The sequence below is a fragment of the Leucoraja erinacea genome, chromosome 21 (assembly GCF_028641065.1).
Source record: "Leucoraja erinacea ecotype New England chromosome 21, Leri_hhj_1, whole genome shotgun sequence".
In the NCBI taxonomy this organism is placed as follows: Eukaryota; Metazoa; Chordata; class Chondrichthyes; order Rajiformes; family Rajidae; genus Leucoraja; species Leucoraja erinaceus.
Window position 1 is genome coordinate 27,876,246 of NC_073397.1, and position 23,886 is coordinate 27,900,131.

At 41.9% G+C, this 23,886-nt stretch overlaps 1 long non-coding RNA gene across 2 annotated transcripts in view; it reads right to left on the reverse strand.

Moving 5' to 3' along the window:
- The window catches only part of LOC129707436 (uncharacterized), a 79,943-nt gene that overhangs the window by 19,617 nt on the left and 36,440 nt on the right, over positions 1-23,886 (reverse strand). Inside the window, exons 2-3 of one of the 2 annotated variants that reach the window (XR_008725181.1) lie at positions 10,703-10,788; positions 8,644-8,940 (exon numbers count right to left, since the gene is read on the reverse strand). This is a non-coding gene — a long non-coding RNA (uncharacterized LOC129707436). Of the gene's footprint in view, positions 1-8,643; positions 8,941-10,702; positions 10,789-23,886 lie in introns of those variants that run through there. The other variant, XR_008725180.1, reaches the window with a different exon arrangement.

Here is a 23,886-nt window from a genome sequence, read left to right on the forward strand (position 1 = left end):
TGAGGAGATTTGGTATGTATACAAATACTCTATCGGTGTGTGGTCATGGATATAACAGATTGTATCACAGCCTGGTTTGGAAATTAAAACGCTCAGGATCAAAGAAGATTACTAGTAAACATTGCATGGTCCATCATAGACACTGACTTTCCCCACCATTGAGAGATAGTGAGAGGTGGTGGGGAGAGTCAATGGCTTCATATTCTTGGATAGACACAAAAAGCTGGAGTAACTCTGGAGAGAAGGAATGAGTGACGTTTCGGGTCGAGACCCTTCTTCATCTTGATATGTGTATCTCTGAAGATCTATCCTGGGCTGAGCAAAATGGTAGACATTGCCTGGTCTATCATGGGTATTGGCCTCCACACCATCGAATACATCGGTAACAAGCACTGCCGTAAAATTACAGCCAACGTCATCAATACTTTCTGCAACCTCTATCGTGCTTCGGAGTGTGAGTTACCGGACCAGACCGTCCTATAACTCAGGCAAGTGAAGATTTCACTATCACTCTCCTGAATTATGCCTCATAGAAGGAAGAAAAGCTTCTGAGGCGAAGGGAAGGAGCCCTGTACCTCAGCTTCTAACGTGATTTTTGTAGCCAAAGTTTGAACCTGCCTATTACAGTGAAGTTCTTGGCTAATGATGACCACTGTCAGGATGGTTAAAGAAAAATAATTCACTGAAGTTTTCAAACCCTTCAATATAAATGGGAGGTTGATACAGTCGACAGACTTTCCAGTTTTCATTTTGACCCTAGATTAAACAGCATTTGCTGATTGTACAAGCCTCTGATTATTTTGTATTTCAAATTGATGAAAAATTCATGGAAATTAAAACAAACCATTCATTGATGCCTTCTAGAAAACCAAAAATTCCACCCCAGCTCCTTCCTTGCAAGTTTGCATGTTGTGGAATCTCAGGCCAAGAAAAGATTGTAGGATATGAATAAAAAATATTTTGAACCCAGTTATGAATAATTTTCAATTCCTCTTGTAGTAGTTATTTTCTAATCCCACAGCCTTGTACACTCCTTGGAGGTTTGTGTTTGATCTTTTTAAAGTATTCAGCAATTGTTACATAAAAGAGAGACGTTCTCTTGCCTCCACCAATCTCTACAACAAAATATTCTATTCCTCAAAATTCCAATCTATATGGAAGATTATTTTTACCATCCTTTCTAATCTAATAGAGACGGCCATTCATTATAATGTTCCTCCTGTTCGCACTCCTCACACTATCATAAAGCCCTGTCCCATTGTACGAGTTCATTCAAAGAGCTCTCCCGAGTTTGCCCTGATTCGAACTCGATGATTTACAGTAATGGCCGCTCATCGGTACTCGGGGCTCTCGTGGACATTTTTCAACATGTTGAAAATCCTTCACGAGTCTTCCCGAGCTTACCGTGTTTCCCGAGTACCTGCCATTATTGTTACGAGCCGCTAATAGTCGTCCCCGAGCTCCGACGTACCCGCTACGTTCATTCCACGTGCTTACCACGAGTTTGATTTTTTTTTAAATACGGGAGAGCACTTGGATGAACTCGTACAGTGGGACAGGGCCATAAGTTTTTCACATTTATAAAATGAAACAATACATCTCTTTGCTTTTCAGATCCAATGATAATAGACCCAATGTCTGAAGTCGCTCCTCATAATTTATCTTTCTGTGGTAGGTGGTCCATTGTGACTCTAGTTTAGTTTAGAGACACAACGTGGAAACTCCATGGATTATTTTTGTATAATTTGCTCAGCATGGACTATGCTTGGTTATGGTAACACTCTACTGGACTGCATGTAAGAAAATAATTTCACTCTGTGTGAATTTTATTTCACACTAAAATTACCATTGAACCATTGAGAACTAGTTTCCCATGATGTCGCATTTAACCTCACACTGAGCCCTAAACCCATGCACGACAATATTAAAATTGCACACCTCACCCCCAAACCCCCCCCCCCCATGATTTTTGTCTCGTTGCGAGATGTATCCGATCACAGGCTTTGTGCCTGTCTCTATGACCTGTAAGGGCCACAATTCATGTAATGCCATCCCAAAGTTCACAAGTTATAGGAGTAGAATTAGGCCAATTGGCCTATTGAGTCCACTCTGCCATTCAGTCATGGCTGATCTCTGCCTCCTATTCCCATTTTCCTGTCTTCTCCCCATAACCCTTGACACCCGTTCTAATCAAGAATTTGTGTATCTCTGCCTTAAAATTATCCACAGACTTGGCCTCCACAGCCCTCTGTGGCAATGAGTTCCACAGATTAACTACCCTCTGACTAAAGAGGTTCCTCCTCACCTCCTTTCTCAAACAGCACCCTTTAATGCTGAGGTTAGCGAAGTATAGAGAGGATCAAAGGATAGAGAGCTGGGGGGCCACAATTACATTCCACAATCATGACCTGGTTAAAACTGTGTGACCTGGAGACCTCCTGCGACTGACATTAGCTGTTGGGTTGGAATACTCGTATCATTTCTCATTCGAAGAGTGCCAGCACCTGGGTCAGGGAAGGCCGAGACACTCTGGGGTATCCAGAAAAGCTTGCCCACATTTCCTTCCTCATAAAACAAAAGGGTTTTGTTTTACAGCCATTGATTTGCGCAGTAAGCCACTAAAATGCCATCTGTATCCTAATCACATCATTCATGAGACTGCTGCTAATGTCATGGATAGGTTTTTAACTTCACTCCCGGGTATTAAACTGGCATTACATATTAACCAGATGTGACAGAAACAAGCCAGCTTCCTTATTCATTGACTGTGCATCATTTCTGCATAAGTTTTATTGAGTGTGCCTCTTGCAGTAATAGATGTAACAATATCTCTAGCAAGGACGATAACAATAAAAAGAGAAATAAAGTTATATAAAATTGAATGCGTTGAAAATATTCTTACATTGTTTAATTTAGTGTAGAAACACACTGCTGAAACAGGCCCTTCGGCGCAATGAGTCCACACCGACCAGTGATCCCCGCACACTAACACTATCCTACACACTAGGGACAACTTGCAATTATACCAGTCTAATTAACCTACAAACCTATATGTCTTTGGAGTGGGGGAGGAAACCGGAGCTCCTGGAGAAAACCCACAGATAAGCCGCACCTATAGTCGATGGCGCCACTGTGCTGCCATATTGTTAAAGTAAGACATTTGTAAAAATGTACTAAATGTTTCAGAAGCTCCTTATTTTACATTACAATACGTTAACTGGCCTTCACTCCGACCGAGGTTGAGTGGCTCCATCAGCATTTTGCAGTGTTGCTCAAGGGTGAGCTGGGCGGATGAGCAGTCCTATCCCATACTTTAGCCACTATCTAATTCCATGCATTTGGCCGCTGCATGGTCCCAGCCAGAAGTGATTGAGGCAGCACTGAAAATGAACAAACAGACACGGCCTGCTACCTTGGGGCACTGCCCTACTTGGTGAGGTGAAAGCACAGTTGCACCCTCCCAGATCACCAGACACCCTGTCCTTCCAATCACCATATCCTTCTCAGCCCTCCTGATTTAGAATTTAGATTTTAGACTTTAGAGATACGGCACAGAAACAGGCCCTTTGGCCCACCGAGTCCGCGTCAAATAGCGATCGCCCAATACACTAACACTAGTCTACACACTAGGGACAATTTACAATTTACAATCCCAACTAGAAACATGATAAATATCTTCATTTTCAATCATTTAAGACAGGGAAAAATATTTATTTTTGTGACAGACCCAGTTTGAACAATAATATTCATCTCACAAACCTTAAATATTTAAAAATATTTTTAAAGCACGTTTTTATTTAAAAATCCTGCCTAATGTCTCTGCTTGGTGGAATAGTTTGAACTTGCCTATATCAAATAGGAAGAAATGTACTTTTAAAGATGACTGTAAGTACTGGGGCAGCAGAGTGACGCAGCTGGTAGAGCTACTACTTCACAGCGTTGGAGAACCAGGTTCAATCCTGACCTCAGGTGCTCTCTGTGTGGCGTTTGCACGTTGTCCCTGTAATTGAGTGGAACTCTTCCAAGTGCTCTGGTTTCTTCCTACATCCCAAAGACATGTAGGTTTGTAGGCTAATTGGCCTCTGTAAATTGCCCCTAGTGAGTAGGGAGTGGGTGAAGAAGTGGGATAACATAGAACTAGCCCAAAGGGCCTGTTTCCATGTTGTATCTCTAAACTAATTTGGGACGCAATTTCTGATCAAGTAAAAACTTTATTCTCTTGCTTCTATTAAAGTTGTAAATGATGATGAAAATAGTTACAACATATGGTATTTAATGCTAAATACCATCTTGTGGAAATATTCCCCCAGTTAATATATATCAAGATTACAGTTAGGAATTAAAATGCTTACAGCAGTTGTTTATGATGTATTCTATTGATGAGTTAATTAGCGATTACATATTATGCATTTGGATGTACTATTGAACAAATGTCTGGTCATTATTCCTGTATTTCAACATGCTCATTTATCATTGTAACAATATGTCGAGTAGCAATGTTTGCACGTGGATTTGTTACTTAATTAAGGTTGAAACTGTTAAAAAGGACAATTTGCTCAATTTTTTTGTGAGCTAAATAGAAAGCAGACAAGATCATTTTGAGGGTCAGGCAGCATCTGTGGAGAAAAGGAATAGGTGACGTTTCAGGTCGCGACCCTGCCACCTATTCCTTCTGTCCAGAGATGCTGTCTGACACACTGGGTTACTCCAGCTTTTTGTGTCTATCTTCGGTTTAAACCAGCATCTGCAGTTCCTTCCCACACAAGGTCATTTAGAGTGTGGAAACTTCTTCAAAACTTTAAAAAAAAATCCAGAGAAAACCACGGATAAATCCGTATGTTGTTTACTTCGAACCTCCTTGGGCTAAAACGGAATAATTCAGGCTATTGAATCTTAATAGCTTGAGGGCAATCTGAACTGAATGTAAATTTAAGCACTCACTGCTGAATACAACAGCTCAATAAAAACTTATGCTGCATTTGAGACGTACTTGCAATTACATATGCTGAAATTCTGATAAACTAATACACTATTTATGTTCAGTGACAGTGGAAAGAACGATTCATCTGCCAAAAATGTGCTTTCGCAGCTCAGATTTGGATTAGCATTGAAGTGGCCGTGGGGCAGAAACCGAAGGGTAATGTTAGCATTTTAACTCGCATTCTGCCCAGTTTCAATGAGCAGAGGGATTTAAAATTTGTCATTCACAATGTATGGTAAATACTACAGCCGTGATTAATGAACTTTAATTAGATGTCTTGGAGATTACTTAAAGTAACGTGTGAACAAAATAATGAGTAAGTAGCATCTGAGACGGCACAGTGGCGCAGCGGTGGAATGCTACCTCACAGCGCAGGAGACCCTGAGTTCCATCCTGACTATGGGCGCTGTCCATACAGAATTGGTAAGTTCACCCGGTGACCGCGTGGGTTTACTCCCGGTGCTCCGGTTTCCTCCCAACACCCAAAGACGTGCTGGTTTGTAGATGAATTGCCTTCTGTAAAATTGTCCTGAGTGCATAGGATAGACCTAGCATACGGGTGATTGCTGGTTGGTGCCGACACGGTGGGCTGAAGGGCCTGTTTCCACACTGTATCTCTATCAGGGACACATGGCAATAAACTCACTTGAACTTGAACTTGAACTTGAACTAAACTAAATTAACCAGCATTTTGTTGTGTGAACTTCAATAACGCAATGCACTCAAGGGGTTAATTACAAAATACATTCATTAATGAATTTTCCAGATGGCTTTGGGAATAATCTTTTGCTTTAAATTCATGCCTTTGGTTGCAATATTCCTCAAACAGCAGCTGTTCCTTTGAAATTATTTTCCTTATCTTCTCTCTCTCTCACACACACACACTCAAAACGTTCTAGCTGATTGTGATTTTACCAATAGCTGGGAATGATTGAGGCCCTCTTAACATCAAGAGCACCTGCCAACTGCATAAACTATGCCAACTAATCCCGAATGCCGTCAAGGTCCCACCAGCACCTTTGCTTCATTGTCTCGTCACCCATTACCTTTTTTTTAAATTGATCTTGAGTTCAAAGAGAATGTTCAAGTCTTTTCAGATCTGCTGATCTATTATTTTCATTGTTAGATGGCAGTAGGATGTTCTTTCGAGAAGTGTTTCACGGAAAATAATACAGTACAGCACAGGAACAGGCTCTGCAGCCCACAGAGTCTGTGCCGGACAAGATGGCAAGACCAACTCTTTATCTGCCTGTACATAATCCATACCCCTCCTTTTCTTGCATAGTTATATGGCTACGCAAAAGACTCTGAAATGCCACTATCGTATCTGCCTCAACCACCATTCCCAACAGCCCATTCCAAGCAAACATTCCAAGTTTTGTATGTATTTTTTATTCCAAATAAAGTTTATTCTTAGAAATTTAAAAAAATGTAATCAATGAATAATCAGGGTGATGAGAGCCCATTGGTTGCAGTTCTAATATCTAGGGAAGGGAATGCCATAGCAAAACGCTTTAGTACTGTGCACCGGCAACTTGCAATCATCCCTTTATTCAGATGAACAGCATAATTAATGCGCGATTCAGGCACGGGCACTGCCTGGTGATATTTCCTGCCAACACATGGCACCTCCAACTCTTAATTAGTCGGCGCTTGTAGTGTGCCATGCTGGAGGCAAAGCAGGCTGCACATGGCCAATGTTTGAGGAGCTGGCGGGAACGTGCACCAAATCAATGTTTGGAATTCCATGCACACTCCAAGTTGGGAGATGAAAAATGAAGGTTGATTGGTGCAAGTGCTGTCATTTCAAACAACTGCATTAACGAAAGAGCTGGTTCGGAAGTGTCCATGGTTTTACTGAATCACATATTAGTCCATGACCAGAATTAAACATATATTCTGCTGTCTGATTTGGACCAAGAATGCATCTTTCTCTCCCTCCTTATTAATTACAGTTTTCAACAGTTATAATCCCAAGACTGAAATAGTTTCCCTAAGGACAATGCTAGTTCTCTTAACCCTCTCCACGGCTTCCTTAAGATATGCACCTTTGAACTTGCCTCTGGCTATCTCCGCTATATCTTCTTTCATCACTGCTCTGTGTCTGGTTTCAACTCGGTGAAACCGCCCCATAAGATTATATTGAAAGTCTGTCTTGTTCTCAGCCGGAAGAATTGTTAATTGCATAGTAAGAAATTAATGAATCAGATAAATATCACTATATAATCTCAGGTAAAGATATTGTGAGTTTAACTTTGTATGCAAAGTATGCAAATTGTAACACAATTAACAATTGAAACTTCACACTCTGATCCATTAACCTAATTAACTTTAGTCAGAGCCTTTGGAAAATGATAATAAATTAAAGCCATTGAACTAAAACACACCTGTTGTAAACTGGATGTGTCAAAATCAGACATTTAACATATCAAAAATAGTTGAAAACTGTGGAATTAACAAAGAGGAAGATTGAACTTTATTGCCTTCCATCACAGTGAGGAATGCGGAATCCATTGTGATGGATGGTTATGTTAACTTTGATGTGGCTGTGCTTTTCACTTAGTATGGCCATATGGTAACTTGAATTTCACTGCACCTTAATTGGTACATGTGACAATAAACTGACCTTGAAACCCTATATGGGAGTAAAATACTTTGACATTGCATGATGAAGCAATGTTTGTCTGATAACTGAACATTGATGTGCATCTTTAAATGCATCGTGTAGAAAAAAACAAAACTTTTTTACAAAAGCTGGGTTACAAAAAAAGACACAAAGTGCTGCAATATCTCAGCTGGTCAGGCAGCGTCTCTGAAGAACGTGCATAGGTGACGTTTCAGGTAGGGACTCTTCCTCAGATTCAACTTTAAATGTATCGTGTTGATTAAGGGCAAATTCTGCACAGAGTGGGACCAGAGAGAGAACTAACCTGTTCTTGCATGTTAGCCAATATTTAAACAAAATATTTTCTTTCTCCATGATTTGGGACAATGGTCTTTTCCTGAACTCTTTGCAATATTTTGCTGTATGTTTTAATATTATTCTTAATGATATGCTTTAAAGGTACATCTAGAAACAAATGGCAGTAATCTTTAAGGACAATGCTTATCTGGATTTCAGATGATATCCGTGATGACCTAGCACCAATCAGACCTGATATTCATGCCTTTTAAATGATGTAGATTGTCTGAAAATGTGTTTTGACCATGAGGAGGTAGCAAAAGATAAGTGAGCACAGTTTGGGCATTCCTTATATAAAATGAAGAGGGTTCTGCTCTCTCCACCCCACCACAAGGTGCCGCTACATAAGTTGTGTTATGTAGTGGCACCTTGTGGTGGGGTGGAGAGAACAGAACTCTCTTCATTGGTCGGTGCGTTCATGTAACCGTGGGGTGTTGGTTTTCGCGGGCTTTTGGGGTGTGTCTGTTAGTTAGTCATCGCTCCTCCCAGCAACAGGAGCTATTATTGTTAGTTCAGTCAGACATGCGTACTTCATGAGTTTTTGTTCGTTTTTATTAAAATAAAAATCATTTTGATCGACCTTTCTGGCCGACCGACCTACACTTATTCTCATTTCAAAAAACCTACGGTTTAGCAAAACTTAGATATCTTGTAAACACCCAAGACCTATTGTTTTGTATTTTACTTTTAGAAAAATCACAAATATGAAACTGCTGGACCTTGGATGCACCAGAAATAACTTGGATCAGAAAGCTGCCTATTTGTTGAAATTCATTTATTGAGGAGTTTGAATCATGCCATGATTTTCAGGTTGGCATTAAACGTCCAGCATATCTCACTGAACATGACTCTCTCAAGACAAAAGAAAAATTGAATTAATTCTGTGCTCATTATCCTTTTGAAAATTCTCAATCGTCAAATTAAGCCATGACCATATTGGAACAATTTGCTTTCCTTGCCAATAAAGTTGCTGGAACCTGTGGCTGCATTTGCCCATCTGCAAGAAAATGCATTTGAAAATTCTGAAAAATAATTAGTACTGAGACATAAAATCCAAAGCGAGCTGATAAAGAAAGACAATTAACATTTATTGAGCTGCTGTTGTGTATAGTCTCACTCTATATCCCCAACAAGTTTGATAAATCCCATGAATAATTGTCAGTTTGGCATCATGTCTTCCCATCACAGATTGAAAAATGTAATTAAAGCAAATTGTTCAAACCAAGACGCCTGATTAAATACTGATTATGCACTGTGCTCCCATTCTTATTGTCGGATGTACAAATACATAAAAATTGAACTTCGAGTAAATACCCAGAGAATGCCAATTAAATTCACTTTGAAATGTTTTTTTCTCATGTAACACTTGCTCAACAATTATAGTTCAATTACTTCAACCATGTCTCTGGGAACGAGTCATTTTCTGTTATTTGTTTTAGAAACATAGAAAAATTGGTGCATGAGTCAATTCGGCCCTTCGGGGCAGCACCACCATTCAATATGATCATGGCTGATCATCTAAAATCAGTGGGGTCAAGGAAAGAGCGTTCATGTCACGGCCCTGTTTCCGCCAATCTTTCCACCACCACGCACAAGAAGCGACAAGACAGATACCATTGTATGCAGATGCCAAGAAATGTGTTCAGCTCTGGCTGAACAACATCTAATTTTGTGTGTGGCTCGATAAGAAGATCTAAAATCAGTACCCCGTTCCTGCTTTTTCCTCATACCCTTGATTCCTGTAGCCCTAAGAGCCAAATCTAACTCCTCTTGAAAACTTAAATTACTTTAAATTTTAAACTTCACGTCACCTTTGGCTCAGAGTAACGATTGGAATGAGAGATTTTGAGCTCAATCTCTGGTCTAGACAGTAACTTTACCATGTAGGATGCTACTGAGGAAGGATCAGTGTGGGAGATGCCATCTTTCAAATGAGGCTTTAAATGGAGATTCCACCAATCATTTTTGATGGAATGATTCAAAATGATTTCACACGATCACTAAATCACAAATCACAAGAATTGATTCATAGAGCAATATTCCAAGTGTGAACTCCAACATTTTGCCTCCACCCCATCATCGGTAAAACAGAATAAATCGTGATTTGATGCGGTAGGTCTAGTTTGCTGTTCTGACTTGTACTATAACACTGTCTATACTTTGAAAATACTTCATCAGCAGTGAAGCACGTCTCAATGGTAGTTTATTCTTGTAAATTCATGTTTTCTTCATTCGTCAATTGTGTATTATGTGGTCCCCCTGAAGCAGTGACTTAAAATGAGCAGTTTTGATCAAGAAAAGCAACCCTGAAGATATAATGCAGCAATATCAGCTGGCAATATTATCTGTCATCTGGAGAAAGGCAAATAGTGCAGCTTAACCAGGGCCATTCTCAGCACAAATACAAATGAACTGAAGACGGAGCTTATGACTTGCAAAAGGTGGATGACTCCACTGACATGCCTCTACATGGAACCTGAATAATCTCAGTCACTTTTATTAAGGGAGGTCTTTCAGGAGAGGGAACAGTGAGGAGTGCCTTAGCGGTTTGGGCAGGTAGCCGTAATGGAACAAGATGTAAATTAGGCATGGCCCAAGTTGTTGCCTTACAGGTCCAGAGACCTGGTTTCGATCCTGACTACGTGCTATCTGTACACAGTTTATTTGTTCTCCCTGTGACCACATGGTTTTCTCCGGTGCTCTGATTTCCTCCCACATTCCAAAGACGTTCTAGTTTGTAGATTAATTGGCTACTGTACCTTGTAAATAGTCCCTGGTGTGTAGGATAGAGATGCTGGTCGGCGCAGACTCGGTGGCCTGAAGGGCCTGTTTCCACACTGTATTTCTAAAATAGAACACAGAAATAGAATAATTGGTCTGAGTTCTGATGTTTAGATTGTGAAAGAAAATCTTTTGAAATTTTAATGTCAGGAAACTCTGCAAATGATCTGAAATGAGAACTCAACAAGCAAAGCCTTAGCCATGGGCTTTTAACAAACCAGAGAGTATTGTATGCAAGTCTCATCTCCATGTTGTTTCTTTAAACACACACCAGCTGGGAGATAAATGATTTAATGCAATCAAATTATTTTTAATGACGTGAAACGAAATTAGATTTTTTATTCTTTTCTAATTTAAGGATGATGCACCTTTTAAATTGCCACTTAGCTCTACAGGCACGTGAATTAAAAAACAACAATGTTAACCTTGAGATAGCATGAAAAATGTCTTACTTCTGCACTGAATTCAAAAAAATTGTAGTACCAAGTAACATTCTCCAAGTTGTATGTTACGTCATCCTTGAGATGAAAGAGGTTGAAAAATAGGATGGGAATGAGAAAAATATAAAACATATCTAGTGTGCCCTCAAAAGTGGCCTCAAAGTTGCTCTCAATTGATACCAAGCAATTTCTTTCTGACAACTGAAATTGAATGTGGACTAAAGTAGTTATAGTGAGAATGAAAGCAGAACCATGAGTGTTCTTGATGGTTCCCATGGAATAATTCCCCGGTAAAATTCTTAAATCGATATTAAAATCAGGATTCTACTGACATTTGCTCATTCACTGACTGCTGCGTCAGATATTATGAAGTGTAGCAACTTTAGAAAATATTTTTGCTTTTCCTCACTGCGCTCGTTGATGCCAATTTGAAATTGGTCACCGTTTGCTCTGAGATTTTGAATGGGATGCCAAACCTGAAAGAGTAAGCGCATTTATTGCAGACTAATGCCCCTGTCCCACTTAGGAAACCTGAATGGAAACCTCTGGAGACTTTGCGCCCCACCCAAGGTTTCCGTGCGGTTCCTGGAGGTTCCTGGAGGTTTTTGTCAGTCTCCCTGCCTGCTTCCACTACCTGCAACCTCCAGCAACCACCTGCAACCTCCGGGAACCGCACGGAAACCTTGGGTGGGGCGCATCGTCTCCAGAGGTTTCCATTCATAGTCATAGTCGTACAGCACGGACAAACAGGCCTTTCGGCACAACTTTGTCCCATCTAAGTTAGTCCCCTGGCCCGCGTATGGTCCATATCGCCCTGAACATTTCCTATCCATGTACTTATCCAAATGTCATTTAAATGTTGTTATTATACTTGCATCAACTAGTTCCTCTGGCATATACCCACCACCCCCTGTGAAGAAGTTGCCACTCAGGTTCTTACTAAATGAATTTTATACACTTCTACAATATCACACCTCAGCCTCCTGTGCTCCAATGAATATAAACCTAGCCTGCCCAACTCTCCCTGCAGCTTAAAGAGCCTGTCCTACTTGGCTGTCATTTGGTCCTGAAGTGACCAAGTAATTTACACAACATCATTTACGGGTCACAACGCACGACGCACGCATCGCGACACGCCACGTGATGTGCGCATGGTGCACATTACGCGCGCATAGTGCGCAATGACCAGCCATTGATCAGCCATGATCACATTGAATGGTGGTGCTGGCTCGAAGGGCCGAATGGCCTACTCGTGCACCAATTGCCTATTGTCTATGACATAGTGATGTTCAAAATCTTTGCGCGCCATCTGCTTGACGCGCAAATGACGGCCAAGTGGGACAGGCCCTTAAGGCATCGAGTCCTGGCTACATCCTCGGATTTGAATTATAGAGAGTTGAAAAGGTTTTGGACTTAAATCCCAGTCTATTTTGAGCGAGTTTCTTAATTAGTGTATTAATTACAATATTACAGTTGAGATCATTACCCTTCACTTAATTCTACAACATTGGTTGTTAAATGGAGGAAGAGTGGGAGGAGTGGAAAATAACAAGCTTTTCCTACCGTCCTGGTGTGAATGTTAAATTATCTATGATATATATAAATAAAGGTCATTTGGGCTTTGTACCAGGATGCAGCCAAAATGGAAAGCCAATGAGGTCAGGAAAAGATGTGAGCAGATGTTGGCGGCACAGTGGCACAGCGGTAGAGTTGCTGCCTTGCAGCGCCTACGGCACCAGAGACCCGGGTTCAATCCCGACCACAGATGCTGTCAGTACGGAGTTTGTACGTTCTCCCCGTGACCGCGTCGGAGATCTTCGGTTTCCCCCCACACTCCAAAGACGCACAGGTATGTAGGTAAATTGGCTTGGTATAGGTGTCAAATTGTCCCTAGTGTGTGTAGTATAATGTTAATGTGCGGAGATCGCTGGTCGGTGCGGACTTGGTGGGCCGAAGGGCCTGTTTCCGCGCTGTATCTCTAAACTAAACTAAATATCATGGCCTATTGATTCAGACACGTGGAACTGTACTACAGAGTTAAATATAAGAAAATCAATGATTACTTGAGAGGAATGAAATTGTGATCCTTTGCAGGTTGGAAGACAGCACTCCTGAAGTGACCAAGTACTTCTAGTCACAAATTCTGCTTGTGCTATTGATGTCCTTTTACATTGCTCATCACTCTCAGAACAACAACATTTTAATGATATCTTCTCTCCGCAGCAGTGTGAGTTAAAGAGACTTTAGACTTTAAACTTTAGACACAGCGCGGAAACAGGCCTTTTGGCCCACTGAGTGAGTTCCGACCTGTGATCGTCCCATACATTAACACTTATGCTAAACACAAGGGACAATTTACCTTGCAGACAGGAGCGGACCGGGCCGTCGGTGCCATCTCCGGAGCCACGGGGATAAATCTTCGGCTAATGCTCCGCTCCGATGCCCGACTCCCGGGTCACTGACCCTCACCTCCCCCAGACCCCTGGGTCACTGACCCGCACCTTCCCCGGACCCCTGGGTCACTGACCCGCACCTTACCCGGACCCCAGCTGGACACAGACCTGGGCCGGCTCCCTGGACGTCGCCAAGTCTCCACTCCGGGTGTTGTCGCCGCTTCACTGACACACACTCTCTCACACAACCTAACACACACTGACACACACCCTTACACACACACTGGCACACACAAGGTTTAAAAGGATAGGGGCCAAATGCAGATAAATGTGACTAGTTTAGATGGGGCATTTTGATCTGCATGAACAAGTTGGGATGAAGGGCCTATTTCCATGCTGTAAGACTAAGACACATTGTAGAAAGGGTGTAATTGCTCTTGAGAGGATCCAGGGGCAATTTATGAAAATGTTGGCAGGGCTGGATTTTTTTTTTCCACTTTGAAGAAAGATTTGATAACTGGGATTGTATTTTCTGCAGCAACGGAGGTGAAGAAAACACTTAGTTGAGGTGAATAATATTATGAGAATAGAACCTGTTTCGCTTAACGAAGAGTGTAGGAAGGAACTGCAGATGGTGGTTTAAACTGAAGATGGACACAAAAGCTGGAATAACTCAGCGGGACAGGCAGCATCTCTGGAGAGAAAGAATAGGTAATGTTTCGGGTCCTTCCGGCTGAAGAGGATGAAAATCAGCCATAAAACACAATGACTTGAGATGTGTGTTATCCAACTAAGGGCAGAAATCAGAATCATGTGTTCATCTTTATTGATGTGACACCATAATAAACATATTACAGAAAAAAATAATGTAATGGGGTGGCACGGTGGCGCACTGGTAGAGTTGCTGCCTTACAGCACCACAGACCCAGATTTGATCCTGACTACGGGTGCTGTCTGTACAGTATTTGTACTTTCTCCCTATGACCACATGGATTTTCTCTGAATATTCCGGTTTATCCCACATCCGAAAGAAGTCCAGGTGTGTAGGTTAAGTGGCTTCTGTAAATTGTTCCTGGCGTGTAGGATAGAACTGGTGTATGGTAGATTGCTAGTCAGTGTGGGAGTTGGTGGGACTTGTTTTACATATATATCTTAATTTCATTGAACCATATATGGTAGAACATGTGGCATTATTTTATTTTTGTTTCTATAGCCAAAGGGTAAGATTGATTAATTTATTTGGGCAGAGTAGTGATGGAAGTCCGACTCCTCTTGACTTGCTTCTATGTTTTTTTCTCTCTATATATATATATATAGAGAGAGAGAAAAATATGCATAATATATATATATATATATATATATATATATATGTATTATGCATAACAACATGAATTATAATCTGATTTCCATGCATGAATATACTAAGGTCATTCATGTGCTGCACCTGTTGATCAGAATCTGGCTCTACTGTGGAATGTAATTAGTAATCTCATTTAGCCTAACCTTATTCATACCTAATCCAATTTGAAGCATAAATGTTGCATTCAAGTGTAAGTTAAAAGACTTGCTACTGTATGCACCAGATTGCACAATTTCAAGCTGAAAAATGCAAAAGCTCCCTACCGTGGGAGGGGGAACAACACTCCGCCACCCTCCCCTCCTCTGTCGCTATACTCCCTCGCAAGTTCTCACTCTCAACTCTCACCAAATGTTGTCAGCCCTGCCTTTAATCTCTTCACATAATTGTTTTCCTTGGATCCCCATCACAACTGCACCAATCCTCACCCCAGGCCCCACCCTCCAAACACAGACATTGATTGGGTGACCCATGGCTCAAATCCTCTGGCCCCAATCAAATGATCCACACCTTAAAACTGAACCTCTCTCCCTCCCCTCAGTTGTATGTTCCTCTACTCCTTGAACTTCCTGTTGTTTTCCCTTCTCATACCCTGCAAATACATTGTGGAAAAGGAGCTGTATAAGAACATTCAGAAACACCTTACAAGGCCATAAGACCATAAGCCATTGGAGCAGAATTAGGCCATTCCAGCCCATCAATCTGCTCCACCATTCAAACATGGTTGGTTTATTTTTCTCTCTGTCTTCTCCCCATAACCTTTGATACCCTGACTAATCAAGAACCTATCAATCTCTGCTTAAAATATACCCAATTACTCGGCCTCCATTGCCTGGCTAAATAAATTCCTCCTCATCCCTATTCAGGAGGCACATCCTTTTATTTTGAGGCTGTCCCACAAGGGAAAACATGCACTCCACATCTACTCTATCTAGACCTTTCATTGTTTGGTAGGTTTCAATGTGACCCCCCCTCCCTCCTCCTTCTAAACTCTAGTGAGTACAGGCCTAGTGCCTTCAAATGCTCCTCATATGTTAACCCAATCATCCCTGGATCATCCTTATACTTTGGGTCTCTAGCACTAATAACTTTTAGGAGCAGTCCCATGCCCAGAACAATCATGTCATAAGTGATAGAAGTAGAATTAGTCCATTCGGCCCATCAAGTCCACTTCTCTGGAGAGAAGGCTGATCTATCTATCCTAACCTCATTCTCCCCATAACCTCTGACACCTGTACTAATCTATCTATCTCTGCCATAGAAATATCCACTGACTTGGCCTCCACAGCCTTCGGTGGCAATGATATGCTCCATAATGATAGGTTAAACATTGCTCTGTCTTAGCCCTTGCGATGAGTGCATGTGGTGAGTAGGAGTTGTCAGGATTCATTAACATTTTTCTCTTCTGTTAAGTTGCTTTGATCATTATTCATGGTTGCCAATAAAATACACAAGATCTTCTCCCACTATGTGAATTACTAGCATATAATGCTTTCATTCCTACAAACTGAACTACTTGTAATAAGAGATTTTTATGGCACCACAATTCAACCCTTGAAACCAGTTCCTTCATATCAATTAACTGCATAATTCAAAGAAAAGTTGTATCAGCGTGCAAGGCAGTTTCATAATCTTAAACAACACTATCTAAATATTACAATTGATAGTCTATCAAATAATCCTACTAAAAATACATTTTCCTTAATTATAAATCACCTTAATACAAGGATACCTATTGCTATCATTATTTTTTAAGCAAAAAGAATAGCTATTACACCCAAAAATGCGTGTGGTTCAAATAAAAAAAGTAAAAGAAAGTGAAAACTAGAAATCCAAAACAAAAATTAAAATTGCTGAACATTCATGGACAACTTCATCAGCTCTTGGTTCTTGGTTTCTTGGTCCTCCAAAATATTCCAAATGGAATTTAAACTGGAGGTGGTGAAGGGAGGGCTTAAGCCAGAACGGGTTATTGGGAAGAAAGAGCTACTTTAAATTTAGTTTCATCTGGTTGGGTAACTATAGTTGGGTGGAGATGATTCCATGCTTTAATTATGCGGGGGAAGAACGAATTGCTGTATACATCTGTCTTTGTAGCTGGGATCACAAATTGGATCGAATGTCCTCGTCTGCTCCTAATTGGTTTGGGTTTAGTGTAGGTCTTGTAGTCTATGTCGAGCTGACCATTTAACATTATGTAAAAACAGGTCAAACGGTGAGCTTCATGTCTGTCTTGGAGAGGGTTCCACCCCAGAGAATTCAGAAGTTTGGTGACACTCGCTTCTCTATCATAGGTGTTAGTAACAAATCGAGCTGTATGGCTTTGGACACGTTCGATGGAAGAAATGTTTTTATTTGTGTATGGGTCCCATGCTGCAACTGCGTAGTCCAAATGAGGTCTAACGAGGGTGAAGTATAGCTTCTCCTTGACAGAAGTTGGACCATGATGAAAGTTGCGCCTCAAAGTTTAGGACACCTGTTGCTTTCACCGTTGCATGATGAGTCTAACCATTCCAACGCAGATCATTCTGCAATTTGATGCCAAGATACTTGGTTTGTTTGGATTCTTCAAGGGTGGCACCAAGTATATTGTAAAATGTCTCGCCTGCATTCCTCTTTCTGGTGACACGCATAGTTTCACATTTGGAAGGGTTGAACTGCATGCCCCATTGTTGTGACCACTCAACCATAGTATCGAGATCCTTTTGGAGAACATCTTCATCATCAGCTGACTTAATTGGACAGTACAGCAAACAATCATCAGCGAAAAGTTCATAAATTCTTGGATTAATTTAGGACAAAGATAGACACAAAATGCTGGAGTAACTCAGCGGGATGGGCAGCATCTCTGGAGTGAAGGAATGGGTGACTTTTCATTTTGAGACCCTTCTTCAGATCCAAAATTAGGACATTCGGCTCATCAATCTACTCCGCCATTCAATCATGACAGATATATCTGTCTTTCCCATTCAACCGCATTCTCCTACCTTCTCCCCATAACCCCTGACATACCCTCACTAATCAAGAATGATTGGTTCTCTCAACATTAGCTTGTCCCCATAATTGATTTTTCTCTTTGTGTCTTTCACTTTCTTTGGTCCATTGAAAAACTGACGACAATAAGTAATTTATGAGACATTTTGGTTTTCTGCGGGCTGTGTAATTAATGTGGTTGGCTGGGACTTTAATTATTTAAAAGAAAGATTGATGAGAGGCATGCACAGATATTAGGTGGGATTACACTGTAGCATTGATAACAGAAATATAAGTTCATGAGTTCATAAGTTATAAGAGTCCATCAAGTCTACTCTGCCATTCAATCATGGCTGATCTATCTTTCCCTCTCAACCCCATTCTCTTGCCTTCATCCCATAGGATTGGATGCTTAATATTTCTGGTTGCAGGATAAATATGTAAAGAGTAAAAATAGGAATAAGAACTGGGAATACAGGGATATGGATTACATGCTGGCAAAAGGATTAGTTTAATTTGACATCATGTTCGGTCCTGTACTGTGTTGTTCTATATTCTTTATTCTTTGTTCTTAGCCTTTTATATCAACTGCAGTAATGATTACGGAATGTATGGCAAATTAACATCCGTTCTCTTCCCACAGATGCTGCCTGAGCTTTTGTGAATGTGTCCAGCTTTTTTCTGTTTTTATTAAGCAAGTGCTGCTGAAGATAAACTATGTCATTCAATTGGCAAAAAAGCAAGTGCAGGGGCATTGTAGCACTTGGTCCATTCTATAGGGCACTAAATAATAGGAGATGAAGGTGTGACTCTGGCTGGGTAGTTAGAAAAATGAAAAAGTGATGAAATTGGGGGACTTAAATTACCCGAAGATAGGAGTAATAGTTAAAGAAAGGGTAAAGAAAGGAAAGATAGTCCGGGCTGCCTTTAGGATAACTTCCTTAGACGGTACCTGTTTCTGTGTTGTGTGAATCTATTACTATGTTTTTCCTCCTAACATGGCAGGAACCATTGCTGGGGTATGGGGTGGGCCAAGTGAGCAAACAGTCACAGTAAGTCAGCAGGGGTAAGTTGGGCGGTAGGGCCTGTTTCTGTGCTGTATTCCATGCTGTGTGGCATGGTGGCGCTGCCTTCCAATGCCAGACAACCGGAATCCATCCTGAATATGGGTGCTGTCTGTACGGAGTTTGTATGCTTTTCCTGTGACCATGTGGGTTTTCTCTGGGTGCTTTGATTTCCTCCCAAATTCCAAAGGCGTGCAGGTTAGTAGGTTAATTGGTTTCTATTTAAAAAATTGCCCCTAGTTTGTAAGAACTAGTGCACAAGGTGATTGCTGGTTGGTGTGGACTCGGTGGGCCGATTTCCACACTGTATCTCAAAACTTAAAAACTAAAAATACTCATCTTACTGCTTAGATTACTAATGGAGGAGGACAAAGTGGATAGATTGGTTTATCTATTGGAAGAAAATGCTTTTTAATGAAATGAGATAGAATCTAAATAAAAGCAAAACAATTAATGTTAAGAGAAAATTATATCTTTAATTATCTAAACTAAATCATCACTATGGAAATGAATGATGTAGTTCATCCTTCAGTGGAGGTGTGCATTTTCACATTGTCTGTTGGGAGAGGGGAAAAGAGGGAGTGGCCAGGGTGCGACTCGTCCTTGATTATGCTTCTGGCCTTGCCGAGGCAGCGTGAGGTATAAATGGAGTAAATGGAAGGGAGGTTCGTCTGGGAGGTGTCCACCAGTCAAGAGTCAATAGTGTTTTATTGTCATATGTACCAGACAACAATGAAGTTCTTACTTGCAGCAGCACAACAGCACAACGTATTACTCTGTATAACCCATAATGTTTGTCGTGTTTAATAACCTGATAGTTACAGCACCCAGAGGAAATCTGTGGTGTCACATTAAAAAGGGTTAAACTCCACACTGACAGTACCAGAGGTCAAGGTTTTGGTTGAGATTTATTATTGTCATGTGCTCAGAGCTCCAGCTATTTAATCAAATCAAATAATAGTATGCATAAATACAATCAAGCCAATTTAGGTTGAGCAAAGGGAAAGGTACAGAGTGCAGGATATAGTTCTCAGCATTGTACTGCCCCTGGTCAAGTTTGTAGCTCCACTGCCTCCAGCAATGTGATCAACTCTGAACACCGATTCCACAACTACGAACTGTCCTTGTCTATAAACAATCAGCATTCCAGGAGCAGTATGTGCAAGCTCAAACAAGCTTAGTATTGGCAACTCCTCTGCTATTTACGACTGAAATGAGGAAAAGCTATTTCACAGAGAGAGTTGTGAATGTGTGGAATTCTCTGCCACAGAAGGCAATGGAGGCCAATTTACTGGACATTTTCAAGAGAGAGTTAGATTTACCTCTTGGGTCTAATGGAATCAAGGGATATGGGGAAAAAGCAGGAACGGAGTACTGGTTTTGGATACAATACAATACAATACAATATTTATTGTCATTTGAGCCTCAGTGAGGATCAAACGAAATTCCGTTTCCACAGCCATACAAACAAAGACAATTTCCTACAGACATACACACAATTTAATTCACACAAACATCCATCACAGTGAACCCACTGTGATGGAAGGCAAAGTATTTTCTCTCCCCTGTTCTCCATTTCTCTCCCGATGTCCAAGCCCCAGGCGGGCGATGATAAGTCCCACGGCCATTTTAGGCCGTGCCGGGCGATTTACGGCCCCGCTCCCGGTCTAAAAGTCACAATGTTGGAGCCCCGGCAGGCGTTGTAATGACCCATGGCAATGAAGCCGCGCCGGGCGATGTACGGCCCCTCTCCGGGTCGTTCCAACCCCGCGACACGGGCTGGAGAAGTCGTGTTGCGGGAGCTCCGGGAAGCGGTCTCTCCACCCGGACCCGCGAGCTCCCGATGTCCCAGTCCACCGGACCTGCGGCTGCGTTGCTGGAGCCTCCGAGCCCCAGGAGTCGAGTCGCAGCAGCGAGTCACCACCGCTCCCCACGCTCCGATACCAGCCAGCCCCACGATGGTAAGTCCGCAGCTCCGCAGGCTCCTTGACTGGAGCCTCCAGGTCGTTCAGGCTGGAGACCGCTCCACGGCGCTAGGCCCCAACGACAACAGAGACCCGACAGGGAAAAGGTCGGGTCTCCCGGACAGGGAAGAGATTTTAAACAGTTTCCCCCTCCCCCCCCACGCCCCCCACCCCCCACATATACAAATTTAAAACCAGTATTAAAAAACACCAACACTACATTTTACTAGACAAAAAATAAAAAAAAGACAGACAGGCTGTAGGGGGCGCTGCAACGGGAGAGATGCGCCGCCAATCACGATCAGCCATGATCATATTGAATGGCAGTACTGGATCGAAGGGCCAAATGGCCTACTCATGCACCAATTTTCTATGTTTCGATGTTATGTGCTGATCGAAGATTAAAACGGCAAATGAAAATGGCAAAAAAAAAGCACATTTTGCTTCTATTATATTTACCTTTTTAAAGCCTGGTGAATTTTAAAGGATCGCTGAGCCAGAGTTCAAATCCCACCCTTTTTCAGTGTAATTGCTGGTTACCAATGATATACAGTCGGGACTCATTTTCACATTGGCAATTATTATGGGAGGGGCAGAGGCAAGACATGTGGAGATGATTGTCAGCTTTTTCCTTTGAAGCTGTTGGTCAGGTTCATTATTTTTCCAGGGAAGCATGTATGGTATTTTAATTACAGTCGGAGAAGAGAGTTAAAACCTCTCAGAAGAATGGTGTTCACATTCCCACAGTTTTACACATGACATTGCATCATACAATACCACTGTGATACTGGTTTCCATTCAAAACCATTCGTTACTTAGCAACACCAACCCCAGTCTAAATTTCTTTTAAGTTTTATTTGCACCAGTTATGAACTTGCGACTCTGAGTCACTGCAGCCGATGGAATTTGTATTTTGCTTCATATCTAAAACCAGCATGAGGTCAGAGTACATAATTTGGCCAGGATTCCATTGGTGCAGGCAGGGTGGCCTGTAAGTTCCAGATTTTTTCTCTCACAACCTTGGCAGTCTATGCAAGGAACAAGTTTCCTGATTTCATTAGACAAGCTTTTTAACAGCCTGTTACAAAAAAAAGTCAATATGTACTGCCTCGTCTCTTGAGCAATGAAGGCAGAAATTATTGATTTGACACTGAATGATTAGATCAGGACTGTGGCACTTCTTTCATTTTTGTTGGTTTCTCTTGTCTGGTGATGAAAGAAATAAGTTCACTCTTCTACTGTTCTGCTTGTTGGAAATGCACCACAGCATATTGTGAACACTTGGGAGACACCACCACAGGCTAACGGCAGAGTTGGCGCTGTTGCCATTTCTGCAAGTCAAAAAGGCCTTCATCTTTGCAAGCAATTAGCATAGCCCTGGGCTGCATCAATGTTTGCTGAGAGAAATCAAGCGGTTTTACTGCCTCCCGTTGTCCTCAGTAAAGGTTGCTCCAGAATGCTGTGCAATTTGTTTGTGCACTGAGGGAGTTTGACTGTATGTGCACCAAGGCATCATTCCAACTGTTTTATACAGAAACATGGGTAGGTGTGGAAATCTCTGGATCCCCCTCTAGCTTGTTTCAACATTAAGCAGAAGGCAACAAAAATGTACAACTTTGAATGTAAAGCAATATCTGGATCAGGATCTGGATATAGTTGAGCTGAATAGCTCTGGGTAGAGCATCTATGATGGTGGTGGGCGTGCTAGCCAAGCTGGAGATGCTTTTGGAGCTGCATCTTTGTATGTGTTGATGTTTTGGAGATCTCTGATGCTGGCTGGTGGGTACCCGGACGTGGCGCTGACAGACAAGAAGCCGAAACAAAGAGGTCGAAGCCAAAGAACGGAATGGAAACGAGGCCGAAACACCAATAAACCGAAAGAGTCCGAAGACGAAACGCCTACTAACCGATAGGATTGGACGCCTAAATGCAAACTAACCGAAAGGGCGAGATGTCTAAATCCCAAGGAACCGAAAAGCTGCGTCGACTTAAAGCAAACTTACCGAATGGGCGCTCTGTCGAAACGCCACCTACCCGAAAGGCGTTGACGGACTTGACGTTGCCGGGGGGGGCGGGACTTGTCAGCGATTGGTCCAGACCCCCGCGTCCATCACATCACTGTGAAGGCATGACCCAAAGTCGCCTTCGGACTCTTTCGGTTTATTGTCGTTTCGGCCTCGTTTCCATTCCGTGCTTTGGCTTCGACTTCTTTGCTTCGGCCTCTGGTCTGTCGGCGCCACGTCCGCACACGGGCTGGTGGGGTATTCCAATCCAATGCTGTCTTGAAGAACAACAAGTTATAAAGCACTATTGTAGTGCCGTGCGGAATGAAATTATTTCCAGGTTGGTAGTTTCTGGTTGACGTGCCTATGGGTGCCTGGGTTAACTGGACGTGGCCCTCCATCTTTAAACCAATAGTGGTATTCTTGATCTTGTGGAATGTTGTCAGTCTGATGAACCTGCGACGAGTAGTAGGTGGATGAAGTTTAAGGTCCGTCATCATGCTGGAGACTGAGCTCTGCCTCGTGTATTTGCTAGATATGAACCTAGCTGCTCTGTTTTGCACTGTCTGGATCTTATTGATGTTCCCTCGAGTGAAAGGATCCCACATGGAGCAGCAATATTCAACATGTGGACACACAAGGCTTTTATATGCTTGGATCTTCACTTCTTTGGGTGCATTTTGCAGATTGCTACATAGAAAGTAGATGACACTGCTGGTTTTGGCAGTTGCCCCTTCCACATGCTTGTTCCATTTCATGTTTTCAGACAAAGTAACTACTAAGTATTTATGACTAGAAACTGCCCCTAGCTGTTTCATATGATTTATCATATGAGATTTGTACGTTCTCCCCGTGATCGCGTGGGTTTTCCAAGAGTGCTCTGGTTTCCACTCAAATTCCACAGATTTTGAGGTTACTTGGTTTCAGTAAAGATTGTAAATTGTCCCTAGTGTGTAGCATAGTGCTAG